Genomic DNA, 11,211 nt, shown 5'->3' on the forward strand with positions numbered 1-11,211 from the left:
CTGACACAGCCCATTTCTAAAATCAGGAGGCATTTTATATAATGCAGATGGTCCCTACCCAATAAGCCATCACTGGTTCTGATCACTGTGACTCTGAAGATCTTTGTGTGTGGTGGTGGGACTTGTACATGAAGATCTGTACACATTCCTGTCAACCAGTTTGTCAGCTTGAACACTACCAACTTGTCTTGGGGGGAAGGCAGTTTTATGGGGAGTCTGAATTCGGTCTTTCCATTTCTCCCCCAAACGGGAGGTGTCAGAACTGAGCATGGTAATCACTTCATTTGAAGTGAGACGTTTTGGGTATATTTTTCGATAAATGAATAACACCTGTCAGGAGTGGTACAAATGGAAATATTCCAACCTTGATCACAACATGTGCATCCTGAGGCATTAAGTATTGCTTATCCCATGCAGCACCCTTTTATATGGACCCAAACTGACAAATGATTGGCAACCTTCAGTCTCGAAAGACTATGGTATAAGCCTACAGCGCCCGGTATTCCCAGGCGGTCTCCCATCCAAGTACTAACCAGGCCTGACCCTGCTTAGCTTCCGAGATCAGACAAGATCGGGCATGTGCAGGGTAACAGTTGCCAAACTGACAATGGGACTCCTATGCTGAAAACCCTTATTTTTTCCCCCTCCCTTTTTTCTTTTTAGATATGATCACCTGGTTTATTCCCTTCTTTTGATTGCTGCTGTTCTTCCCTGGACCAGTACACCAAAAACCTGGCTTTGAGCCAGCTCATTGGACTGTGAAGCCCATTTGATTTCCAAGAGTGGGGAAATTCAGGAGGCTTAAGGTGCCCCTCTGGTCACCAATCCCATGGAGAAAACCTTGTTAATGCCCACAAGGGGGCACACACACCCCACTTTGCACATCTGCCTGGTTCCTTATACAGTGTGTGGCATGAAGTGATGGGGAATGAATGCAGTACTTGCTTGGCTAGGTATGGCTGAAGGACCAAGGTCCTGGAGAACTATCGTGAGTATGTAGGGTGGAAAAAGTCCCAGAAAGCCATGTTAATGTTTTGTTTTGTTTTTGACTTGCCTTTTAAGCTCTGTGCAATTTTTTTTTGCCCAAACCATCCACCTAAACCCTCCTTTACATTTCCATGATTGCCTTTTGTCTTTTCGCCCATTGCTTTTTTTGATGCGTGTGTTCTCTTATTACTATTTTGACCTGCCTGATCTTAGTTCACTCTAGCGAGAGTTGGTTGCCCCATCTTCCCAAACCACCATCCTTCGCTGCCGTTGAAGCCCCCGGGGAGTGGGGACTCTCCATTCTTTTGGGACGGAACTTTTCCCAAGGCAGCTTCCTTCTGTCTGGTATTCCCTGGCCTTGGATAGTGGTGGCATTCTCTCATCCCAGTTAAACCCAGTTTTGGAATGAGATGGGCTGGAAGTGGTTACTACCACAACTCCTAATATGAAAGGCTGTTTCCATGCTTGTTGGATCTACTCAGTTGCATTGTTAAATCTTGCTTCATTTTAAACAAAGGATACAAGGACATCTGCAAGAGGGATCTGAAGGCCTTAGGGATGGACCTCAACAAGTGGGAAACCCTGGCCTCTGAGCGGTCCGCTTGGAGGCAGGCTGTGCAGCATGGCCTTTCCCAGTTTGAAGAGACACTTGGCCAACAGTCTGAGGCAAAGAGGCAAAGAAGGAAGGCCCATAGCCAGGGAGACAGACCAGGGACAGACTGCACTTGCTCCCGGTGTGGAAGGGATTGTCACTCCCAAATCGGCCTTTTCAGCCACACTAGACGCTGTGCCAGAACCACCTTTCAGAGCGCGATACCATAGTCTTTCGAGACTGAAGGTTGCCAATATATATACAATATATAATATTTAAACAAAGCTGTGACCCTTGATTGAAGGGCTGTTTTCAAAGTTCATTCACCTCTTTGCACCTATTTGGCAGTCATGGGTCTGGGAAAGAATGTGAGTGGCCAGTTTTATGCAGTGAGCTTCATAGCAAGCAGGGATTTGGAACCTGGCTTTCCTGGAGCAAGTTCAACATGCAGACCACAATGGTTCCAGCACAGCACAATCTCCTCTCTTGCATGAGCACTGCCTTCTCTGAGCCTCCAGCTGTGTGCCATGACTTTCTCATTTGTTTTCACCTTAGTTTGTTTTCAGTGTTAACATTTAAAAAGTGGGTCCCAAAATCCTGTTTAGTTAGCAAAGGTTTATGGTGTATGTGCGGGTTCCCCCTCCCCTTAAAAAAACATGTAAACATTGTACAGTAAGTACTAAAGGCTATGGGGAAGAAATCACTGCAGAGGTGTGTGTGTGTGTGTGTGTGTGTGTGTGTGTGTGTGTGTGTGTGTGTGTGTGTGAGAGAGAGAGAGAGAGAGAGAGATCAAAAAGTTCTTACTCAATAAGACTTTGTAACAAATACATTCTCCAGCAAGAAGAACATATTTTTTTCTTAGACATCAGGAATGCTGGTGTTTTGGCAAATGCTTTGCTTAACACTGGAACACTTTTATACCTGAATTGATCTGTAAAAGTAAATTACTTTTGGTAAACCTAATGTTTATCTGTTTAAAAAAAAAATCTGTGTTTAGATTTTGTTTGGACTTCCTAATGGACCTGTCCATTTTCAGTAGAGTTGCCTGTACATCAGATACAACATCCTCAGCATCTTCAAACTGATAGACTCTTGGTTCCTCCTGGTTTATCCTGGGAAAATTAGCTGTGGATAGCTGGTTAACAGTGTGTGGCCTCCTCAAAAACTTAAAATCAAAGCATTTGCGTACAGAGAGACTGCCTAGGCGTGTTTATAAATATTGCTAAAATAGTTCTTCTCTAAGGCAGCCTTCTGGCTAACAAAGGCACCATATGCCTGCTTGAATAAAAAACATGTTACTTTGCCTGTGGAAAAATGCTCTTAGCTGGGTTTGGGGCTGCTTATGTCAGCAAGGAAAGTGCAGAAATTCTTTTATCTAAAGCTGATGATCCAACCTAGTTGCACTACTAGAACTCGAAACGAATGGGGATGGGAACTGGGGAACTGAGAGCAGCTACCAAGAATGGCTGTCCCGTAACCTGTTTGGCTGACTTGAGCATTAAGAATGAGCAGTTGCGGACCTACCATAAGGTCTGATGGGGCAAAAGCCCCAGGCGCGGGGCGCTAGGGCCCTTGGAAGCCTCTCTGAGGATCCCGATGGGGGCGGAAACTGTGCTTCCAGTTTCCCGGAAGCACAGTTTATAGCGTCGGGGAACCTCAGAGAGGTTTCCCTGATGTGGGTGGAGGTCACAGGAGGCTCTGTGAGCCTCAGGTAAGTGGATGGGGGGCAGATTTTTGTGGGGGGGTGGCGATAGCCCACGAGGGGCACCACTGCAGACCTTTGCCCCAGGTGCGGGGCTGGGGCGGTCTGCTGCTGAGAAAAAAGTGGTCTAGACCCTGATAAAGAACATTTCTGTTTCCTACTTATACTGGGTAGCTTCCTGACTGTGCAATTCACCTGCAGGAATAGGGTCTAAAATCAGTGCTCTGCAATGTGAAGATTTAGAAAAAGGTTTTGCATGTTGAATTTTGGGGATAGAAATGCAATAAGAACTGATAGAACTCACTGTCAGAGACGTCACACCCCTGCTAGGGGATGAGGGGGTGCAGGCTGCACTGGATGATGTGCATGAGGGGGTAACACCACTCCAGGCCAAAATTTTAAAAATCTTGGCATTTTTGAGTACTACCATTGTGTTATAATAATAATAATAAAACTTTATTTTTATCCCGCCCTTCTTCCAAAAAGGGACCCAGGGCGGCTAACATATAAAACAGATTAAAACATAATTTCACAAACAGATAAAAGCATATTAAAAAACACATTAGCAGAACCCATAAAAACAGTAGTCAGAAGAGTCAGAATAAAAGAGCATAAAACAGCAGTAAAAACAGCAGAGGAATCGGGCCTGTAAAAAAGCAACTAAAAGATATATAAAAGATGTTAAAAAGGCCATAATGTCAGAAGGCTTGGTTAAACAACAAGGTCTTCAAGCCTCGCCGAAAGGTCTCGAGGGAGGGAGCCATTCTCAAGTCAAGGGGATGGGAGTTCCACAACGTTGGTGCCACTACTGAGAAGGCCCTATTTCTTGCCGCCGCCCCACGTACCTCCCTAGGCGGCGGCACTTGTAAAAAGGCCTTCTCTGATGACCTGAGAGGACGAGCCGGATTGTACGGGAGTAGGCGATCTCTAAGATAACCTGGCCCAGAGCAGTATAGGGCTTTAAAGGTCAAAACCAGCACCTTGAATTGGGCCCGGAAACGAATGGGCAGCCAATGTAGCCCCCGGAGAAGCAGGCTGACAGAGTGTTATATATCAGAATGTTATATATCATTCAGTGTGTAATTTCATGCAGAATGCAGTGAAACAAACCATGCTGAAATAGCTGTATTCTAGTGGTTCTCAAACTGGTGGGTCGCGACCCACCAGTTTGTGTAACGCTTCCCCTATCCCTTTAAGGGGAAGGGGAGGGAGGCAGCGACGCGATCCCCAGGATCACGTCGCTAAGGGGGGTGATGGGAGCCACATTGTATATTTTACACATTTTTGCGGGCTAAAAAAAAAAAGTTTTATGAATGAATGAAATTTAAATGAATGAATACATTTTACTTGGATTTTTTTTGTTATCAGCATGATATGATTCAGAATGAAAGAAAATATGACAATTACAAAGGAAAAAATGCCATAGTTAAACAAAGAAATGATATATAATGAGTAAAAATGTCAAACATTAGCAAATGCTCTAACAAAAAAAAAAATTGCTGAGGGCTGGATAAAAACTTGTGGTGGGCTGGACGTGGCCCCCAAGTTGTAGATTGGAGACCCCTGACCTAGATTATAAACTCATATAATCTAAGGCGAAATTAGACGAGGGGTTTACTGTATGCTTTGTGGTTGCGCTTCGTGCCTTCATTTTCTTGTCCAAATTAAAACCCAATCAGTAGTACAGCAAAAGGGACCTCTCTCTTTCCTTCTGCCACAGTCTTGATCTGGATCAAGACTCATACAGTTGCTGTTTACAAAAGATGTGGTGTGTAACTGCCAAGTACGCTGTCAACGCCTTCTCTCCTTTTGACCCTGAGAAATAGAGCTTGTGAAACTAGGTTGCAACAGAAACACAGTGAAACAGTACATAAATCTTTTTTCAGTAAAAGTGCAAGCTGTTGACTAATGCTGCAGTGGAACCTAAAACTAATACAATATCCTGTGTTAGGATATCCTAATCCTAAACTCCTGTGTGTTGTCTGCTTGGGACTAAACAAAAACAAACAAACAAAAAACCAAGCAGAGATCTATAATCTGCATATGTCAGACATACCTCAGAAACCATAGGAGAAGAGGTTGGGGCATAGCAGCAAGCACAGAGATTTCAAAGTAAATTGTTAGCATCCATGAAAATATTGTAAAGAAATGTGTCTTTTTATGGACTTTCTGAAAGATGTACAAGACTCGTAGACTCCAGGGGAGTATTCAGATCCTCAGTTTCTTTCATGCTAGATTATGTGAATGTGATATATATTGAGAGCAACAGCAACTAAAGAAATAGTTCGATTCATTGCTCAATAGAACTTAATTTTGAATTGGTGGATTTCTTCAATGCTGTGCAGCTACAGCATATCTATTGAAAAGAGGCTTGAAAATCTCTGTTATTGCGTCATTGCAGGTGCAGGAATTTAGCTGGTGTCCCTCAGGGAGCATAAGGGCTTAGGAGTAGCGTTATCCATCTTTTGTAGAGTGGGAATTGCTTGAAGCAATGGATGAGAAACATGAGGAATCTGGTGCCTAATCCCAGGAGGATGCCCCCTTTCCTGAATACACAAAGCCTTCACTCGCAAAGCTTTTTCTACCCATTCTCCAACGCATTTGTAAAGAACACAAGAGCAGACTGGTTGCATACTAGCGCTCATGATGCGCAGGAGTGGTTCAGGAGCTGGACCTAGACCTGGAAGATCCAGGTTCAAATCCTTGCTTAGTCATGATGCTTCCTAAGTGACCTTGGGCCAGTCACTTTCACTCCGCCAGAGGGTTGTTGCTAGGACAAAAGCGGGGGAAAGAACTATGTACAACACCCTGAGCTCCTTGGAGGAAAGTCAGTATTAAAATGTGAAAAAATAAGTAGTTCTGCCAGTGGCTACTAATCATGATGGCTGTGAGCAACTTCCAACCATGTGCAGTGGCAGTACACTTCTAAACAATGAGAAACAACGGTGGGAAAGGACCATTTGCTTTCCTTCCCATTTCTGAGCTTCCCAGAGGCATCCACTTGGCCACTGTGGGGAAACCTGGTGAATATCTGTTTTCTTAGGGAGTTTCATCCATCCTGCTTCTGTGAATTTTGGCCCTTGAGCACTCGGCTCATCCTGATTCATCCGGATCTGTGTAGTATATTATGCCATGCTCATCCTTGGGGCATTACGATTTCTCCTAGTCTTGAGGGGAAATGAGCAGCAACCATTCTGGCAACTAATGGAATACAGGTGGAGTCTAGGTGCCCGTAGGGGATTTGTTCACAGACACACCCCCCCCCGATACTGAAACTTGGGGATAATGAAATCTGCAGGTTCCGACCCAAAGAAACTCTGAACATGACCAGAATATAATTCCAGTTGCATTCTTAGCCTTTCTGACTCACAGCCTCTATAGACCTTAGAAAGTCTCCCAGATGCTACTGGAGAGCGTCTTTGGTGGTGTCTTGGAGCTTAGGGGTGACTTCCATCATGGGTTTGGAACTTGCGGTTAATTAAAACCATAGATTCCAAAATGCGTGGTTAGAGATTCTGGACCTGTACTCTTTTTTGAAAGGAGGACAGACACATGGTAAAACATCTGCATATTATGGACACTGAAACCACTTGGGTTTGTAGTCTGACTCTCCAGTGTACAGTAACAGAATTTAGTTCAATAGCATTGGGATCATTCAGCAAATGCTTTCACAATGTTTCTGCGTAAGGCACAGATTGAGCTGAACATCGGATTGGTCATTTAAAGCTGAGTGTTGATGAGTGGGAAGAAAATAATGTGCGCACTGAGCAGAGCACTGGTGCCAAAGGGGCGCTATCTCCTTCTTATCACGTCTTCACTTAGAACCACATACAGAAAAAAAATTTCTGTTCTCTTGAATTAAAACAAAAAGCTGTGGATTTCCAATGCACCATTTTCCCAGTGAAAATCTCTCTTCCCAAAGCTGTAATTTGCCTATACTGGGCAGACCTGTTTGGGAGGAGGTGGTGCCAGGATCCAGCACTTAGACCAGATCCTAACCCTGTCCTTGGCAGGCTGGCCTAATGCCAGACTGCTCAGATCTGTGCCACCTATTTAGATGGCACAGATCTGAGTAGCCCCATTCGGCCTGCTGCCTTATGGCACTTATGCAACACCTCCGGGCTACAATCCTATACATACCTACTTGGGAGTACTTCCCCTTGCCCTGAGTTGTACCGCAGCCAGCCCTAGTCCTGCTTTGGATTCAGCACAGGCCAGCCTGCCTGCCTACTCTAGGGCAGGTTAGGATTGGGCTACCCATATAATAATTTAAATATTTTCATTTTATTTACCTTTGTTGGCATATTAGGCATACAAACAAACAAAAAAGGTAGCAATAAATAATACAAAAAGGTTACATAAGCATTATGCCCATTTTAACATTGATTGGAGGACAGGAGGTCAAAAGGACAGAATTTTTCTGCTTGACGGAGGCATCATCATGAATTAGTATTATCTATGTTAATAACTCTTGCAACACCAGACCTACGTTAGTTTATACTAACTGATTAAATTGAAGGCGAGCTCTGGGCGCTGTAGATAATTTAAATAAATTTGAATGTTTTTAAACAAAGTGCTTAGGTATATCTTTATTCCATCAAAGAAAAGCAAGGGTTCTGCCAATCAAGATGCAGGTAAATGCATTTCAGTTATTGGAATGGATTACTTTGCCTATTCAGGCTGATAGACTCCTTAAACTTTTCCAACAAGAGCAAACATCTACAACTGCCACAAGAAGGGATTGCTGCTGGCTGAATTTTGTTTGTTTAATCCTATTATTTGGATTTTCTCAAGGCACATTTTGAGAGGATTAGGATAAACTAACCAAGGCTTAGTTTAGGAGCAGACTGAGAAATATTTAATGCATTCGATGGAAAGTTGAAAGAAATTGGAGTAGCCCTTGTTGCCAATGATCACATTTGTGGGTGTTTACATATATGGACATATGAACCTGTCAGCTACCAAGGTTATACCCAACTTTGGTTCTGTATTAATGATTTCTCTTCAGCATCTAAGACCAACAGGTTCAAAGATATGATAAATCCTTAGTGAGAAAACAGACCCCACTCCTCGCAGTCGGACATTTACAGCTCAGTCCTCCGAATGGTTACTTGGAAGGAAGCCTTCTACCAACGTGTGTTGAAATTGCCACTCCATTGCCTTTGTCTTCCAACACAACGGCCATAGATGGTTTTGAAATCTATCGCAACGGCAATGCAAGTTAATATTTAATTGTGTCAGCTAGTTGCTTTTCAGCTATATCCATGGTCACAGTATCCCTCCTATCAACACTTCTTGGAGGAATCACCCTTGCTGTTTCCAATCTTAAAAATTCTGACATAGTCACAGGCATTTTGTTTTTCTCTTGCAGTCTTTCTCTTGGGGAACAACAGATTTTTCTCTCCATTCTTCCGCCCCCCCCCCCGGGTCCTGCTGTTGCAGATTATTTATATTATAATATTTCTGTTGGGTTTATACTTTGATGTGTGCACTGACCTGTCTGTAAATGTCAATCTGTAAATCTGAGGATGCGAACCCAGGTGCTGAGGATGACACATTTTCTGCCCTTACCTGCAGCACTGGCTCCACTTGCTTCTTGATAAATGTGTCCTGACTTGCTTCTATGGAGTACCCCCCCCCTATAGAATCGGCCAGTCAACTAAGCAGTTGGATGGTGCCTGAGATGGTTGTAGCATACCCAGTTGCTGTTCATTAAAACCTACCAACAGTCACTATGTGATGATCAAGGGGGTGGACAGGGTGGGGGACGAGAAACTCCTACTTCACAGCTGAGCACCGGGAGGTGGTGATGGAGGTAGGGTGATGCCACAGCTAACACCACGCAGCTGTACAATTGCAACCTGCATGCTCGCCCTTGCTAACAGTATCAGCTTGTGCTTGGTCAGTGCAAAAAGTGAGTACTTGTGCAGTGCTGGCTGTGGTGCCCAGTGCCAGAACCAGGGGACATCCACTAAAATTGAGTGTTGGGAGAGTTAGGACAGATAAAAGAAAATATTTTTTTACTCAGCATGTGGTTGGTCTGTGGAACTCCTTGCCACAGGATGTGGTGATAGCGTCTGGCCTGGACACCTTTAAAAGGGGATTGGACAAGTTTCTGGAGGAAAAATCCATTATGGGGTACAAGCCATGATGTGTATGCGCAACCTCCTGATTTTAGAAATGGGTTATGTCAGAATGCCAGATGCAGGGGAGGGCACCAGGATGAGGTCTCTTGTTATCTGGTGTGCTCCCTGGGGCATTTGGTGGTCCACTGTGAGATACAGGAAGCTGGACTAGATGTGCCTATGGCCTGATCCAATGGGGCTGTTCTTATGTTGTTATGTTCTCCTGGTGGCTACTGCATGGCAGTTGGGGGGGGGGGTGGATTCCTCCATGCAGTGGTCACTGATGGCTTTGCCTAACAAACTACCTCGCCAGTCTCCACTGCCTCAGTTGCTTCTGTAGGTCAATGGTATAGCAACTGATGAAGGTGTAGGCTTAATCCCTGGTATCTCCAAGTAGGGTTGGAAAAGACCCCTCCCCCAAGTCCTGGAGAGTTGCTACCTATCAATACAGTCAGACAGACCTGAGCTAGCTGGACCAGTACTCTGACTCAATATAAAGCAGCTTCTATAGTGCAATCCTATGCACGTCAACTCAGACATATGTCCCATTCTGTTCAATGGGGCTTACTCCCAGGAAAGTGTGCATTGGATTGCATATGTCTTACTGAGCAATCATCATGAACTAAAAGTCAGCATTTCTTCTGTTTGACTGCAGTTAGGGAAAGGGAGAGTCTGTTTTTAATATATATATACACACACACGTATAATAGGCAATGAAAGTCAACGCTTTTATAATGGGTCACTGCAGTCATTTCTGAGGCTGGGATGAGCCGTTTTGCCATTTGTGGCTGTCAAATGTTGCAATCTGGACCTTGGGGCAATCCTCATAGAGAATGTCAGTTGCCAGCTTGTTCACATTTGCTGTAGAATGACAACAATCCAGACTAAGAAAGCACAACTCTTTCTCTTTGCATCACAGAGCTACTGTACTTTCCCTGCCCTAAGCAGTTGTTGTCTCATGAAATATAGTGTGAGGTGCTTCTTATAAAAACCAACAGTCTTATCAGAACTCTGTTATTGTGTATTCTGTGAATCTCCAATCGCAAAAGTTGGTACTAGTCACAGAATTCAGGGTCCTATTTTGGGCTGATTTTTGTAATTAAAAAAATTCCTCAGCCGTGTTTCTAGTCCGTAAGATTGGGCCTGAATGTGGGAAATACCTGTTAAAATCTTAAAACCTGAGGACAGAGTAGGATTCCTAGTGATCAAAGTGTGTCCCTTTTGTATTCTGTGAATAACAGAAGGAGAGGTGCCAAATAGTCAAAGATATTCAAACAGTTTAATCCACTTGGCCCAGTGTTTCTCAGTCTTTTGATAACTTTTGAGACCACCTTTATTTCTGAATTAAAATTGGAGGTACACTTCAGTCCTGATGGAAGATTAAAATTATGTTGGCCATCCTGGGTGTCTGGTTTTTATATAACACCCTCTGCAGTTGGGGTGATGGTGGTGGTGTTAGCAGTAAAGATGGAGTAAAATAGTACCTTCCAAGCAGTGGTGTAGCAGTGGCGTAGTGGCGTAGCAGTGGGTGTAAAGCACTAAGTTTTGAAGGAAGCCTCACCTTCAAGCAGCCCCTCCCCTTTGCAAGCAGCCCCTCCCCTTTGCAGCCATTCCGGGCGATGGGAGCAAACCAGACGCTTCCATTTTGCTCTTACCACCCAGAATGACTCCAAAGGGGAGAAGGAATGGCTGCCTGCACGGTGTGGTGAGGCTGTGTGCAAAACTTAGTGCTTTGCACCCCCTCTAGCTACACCACTGCTTCCAAGAACTTTTCAAAATGTTCTAAATCTTCCATCCAACCATTT

General features: G+C 44.2%; 1 pseudogene; it reads right to left on the reverse strand.

Moving 5' to 3' along the window:
- Positions 1-484: 484 nt before the first annotated feature.
- LOC136637626 (5S ribosomal RNA) lies at positions 485-601 on the reverse strand (annotated as a pseudogene).
- Positions 602-11,211: the final 10,610 nt, after the last annotated feature.

The sequence above is a fragment of the Tiliqua scincoides genome, chromosome 1, assembly GCF_035046505.1.
Source record: "Tiliqua scincoides isolate rTilSci1 chromosome 1, rTilSci1.hap2, whole genome shotgun sequence".
In the NCBI taxonomy this organism is placed as follows: Eukaryota; Metazoa; Chordata; class Lepidosauria; order Squamata; family Scincidae; genus Tiliqua; species Tiliqua scincoides.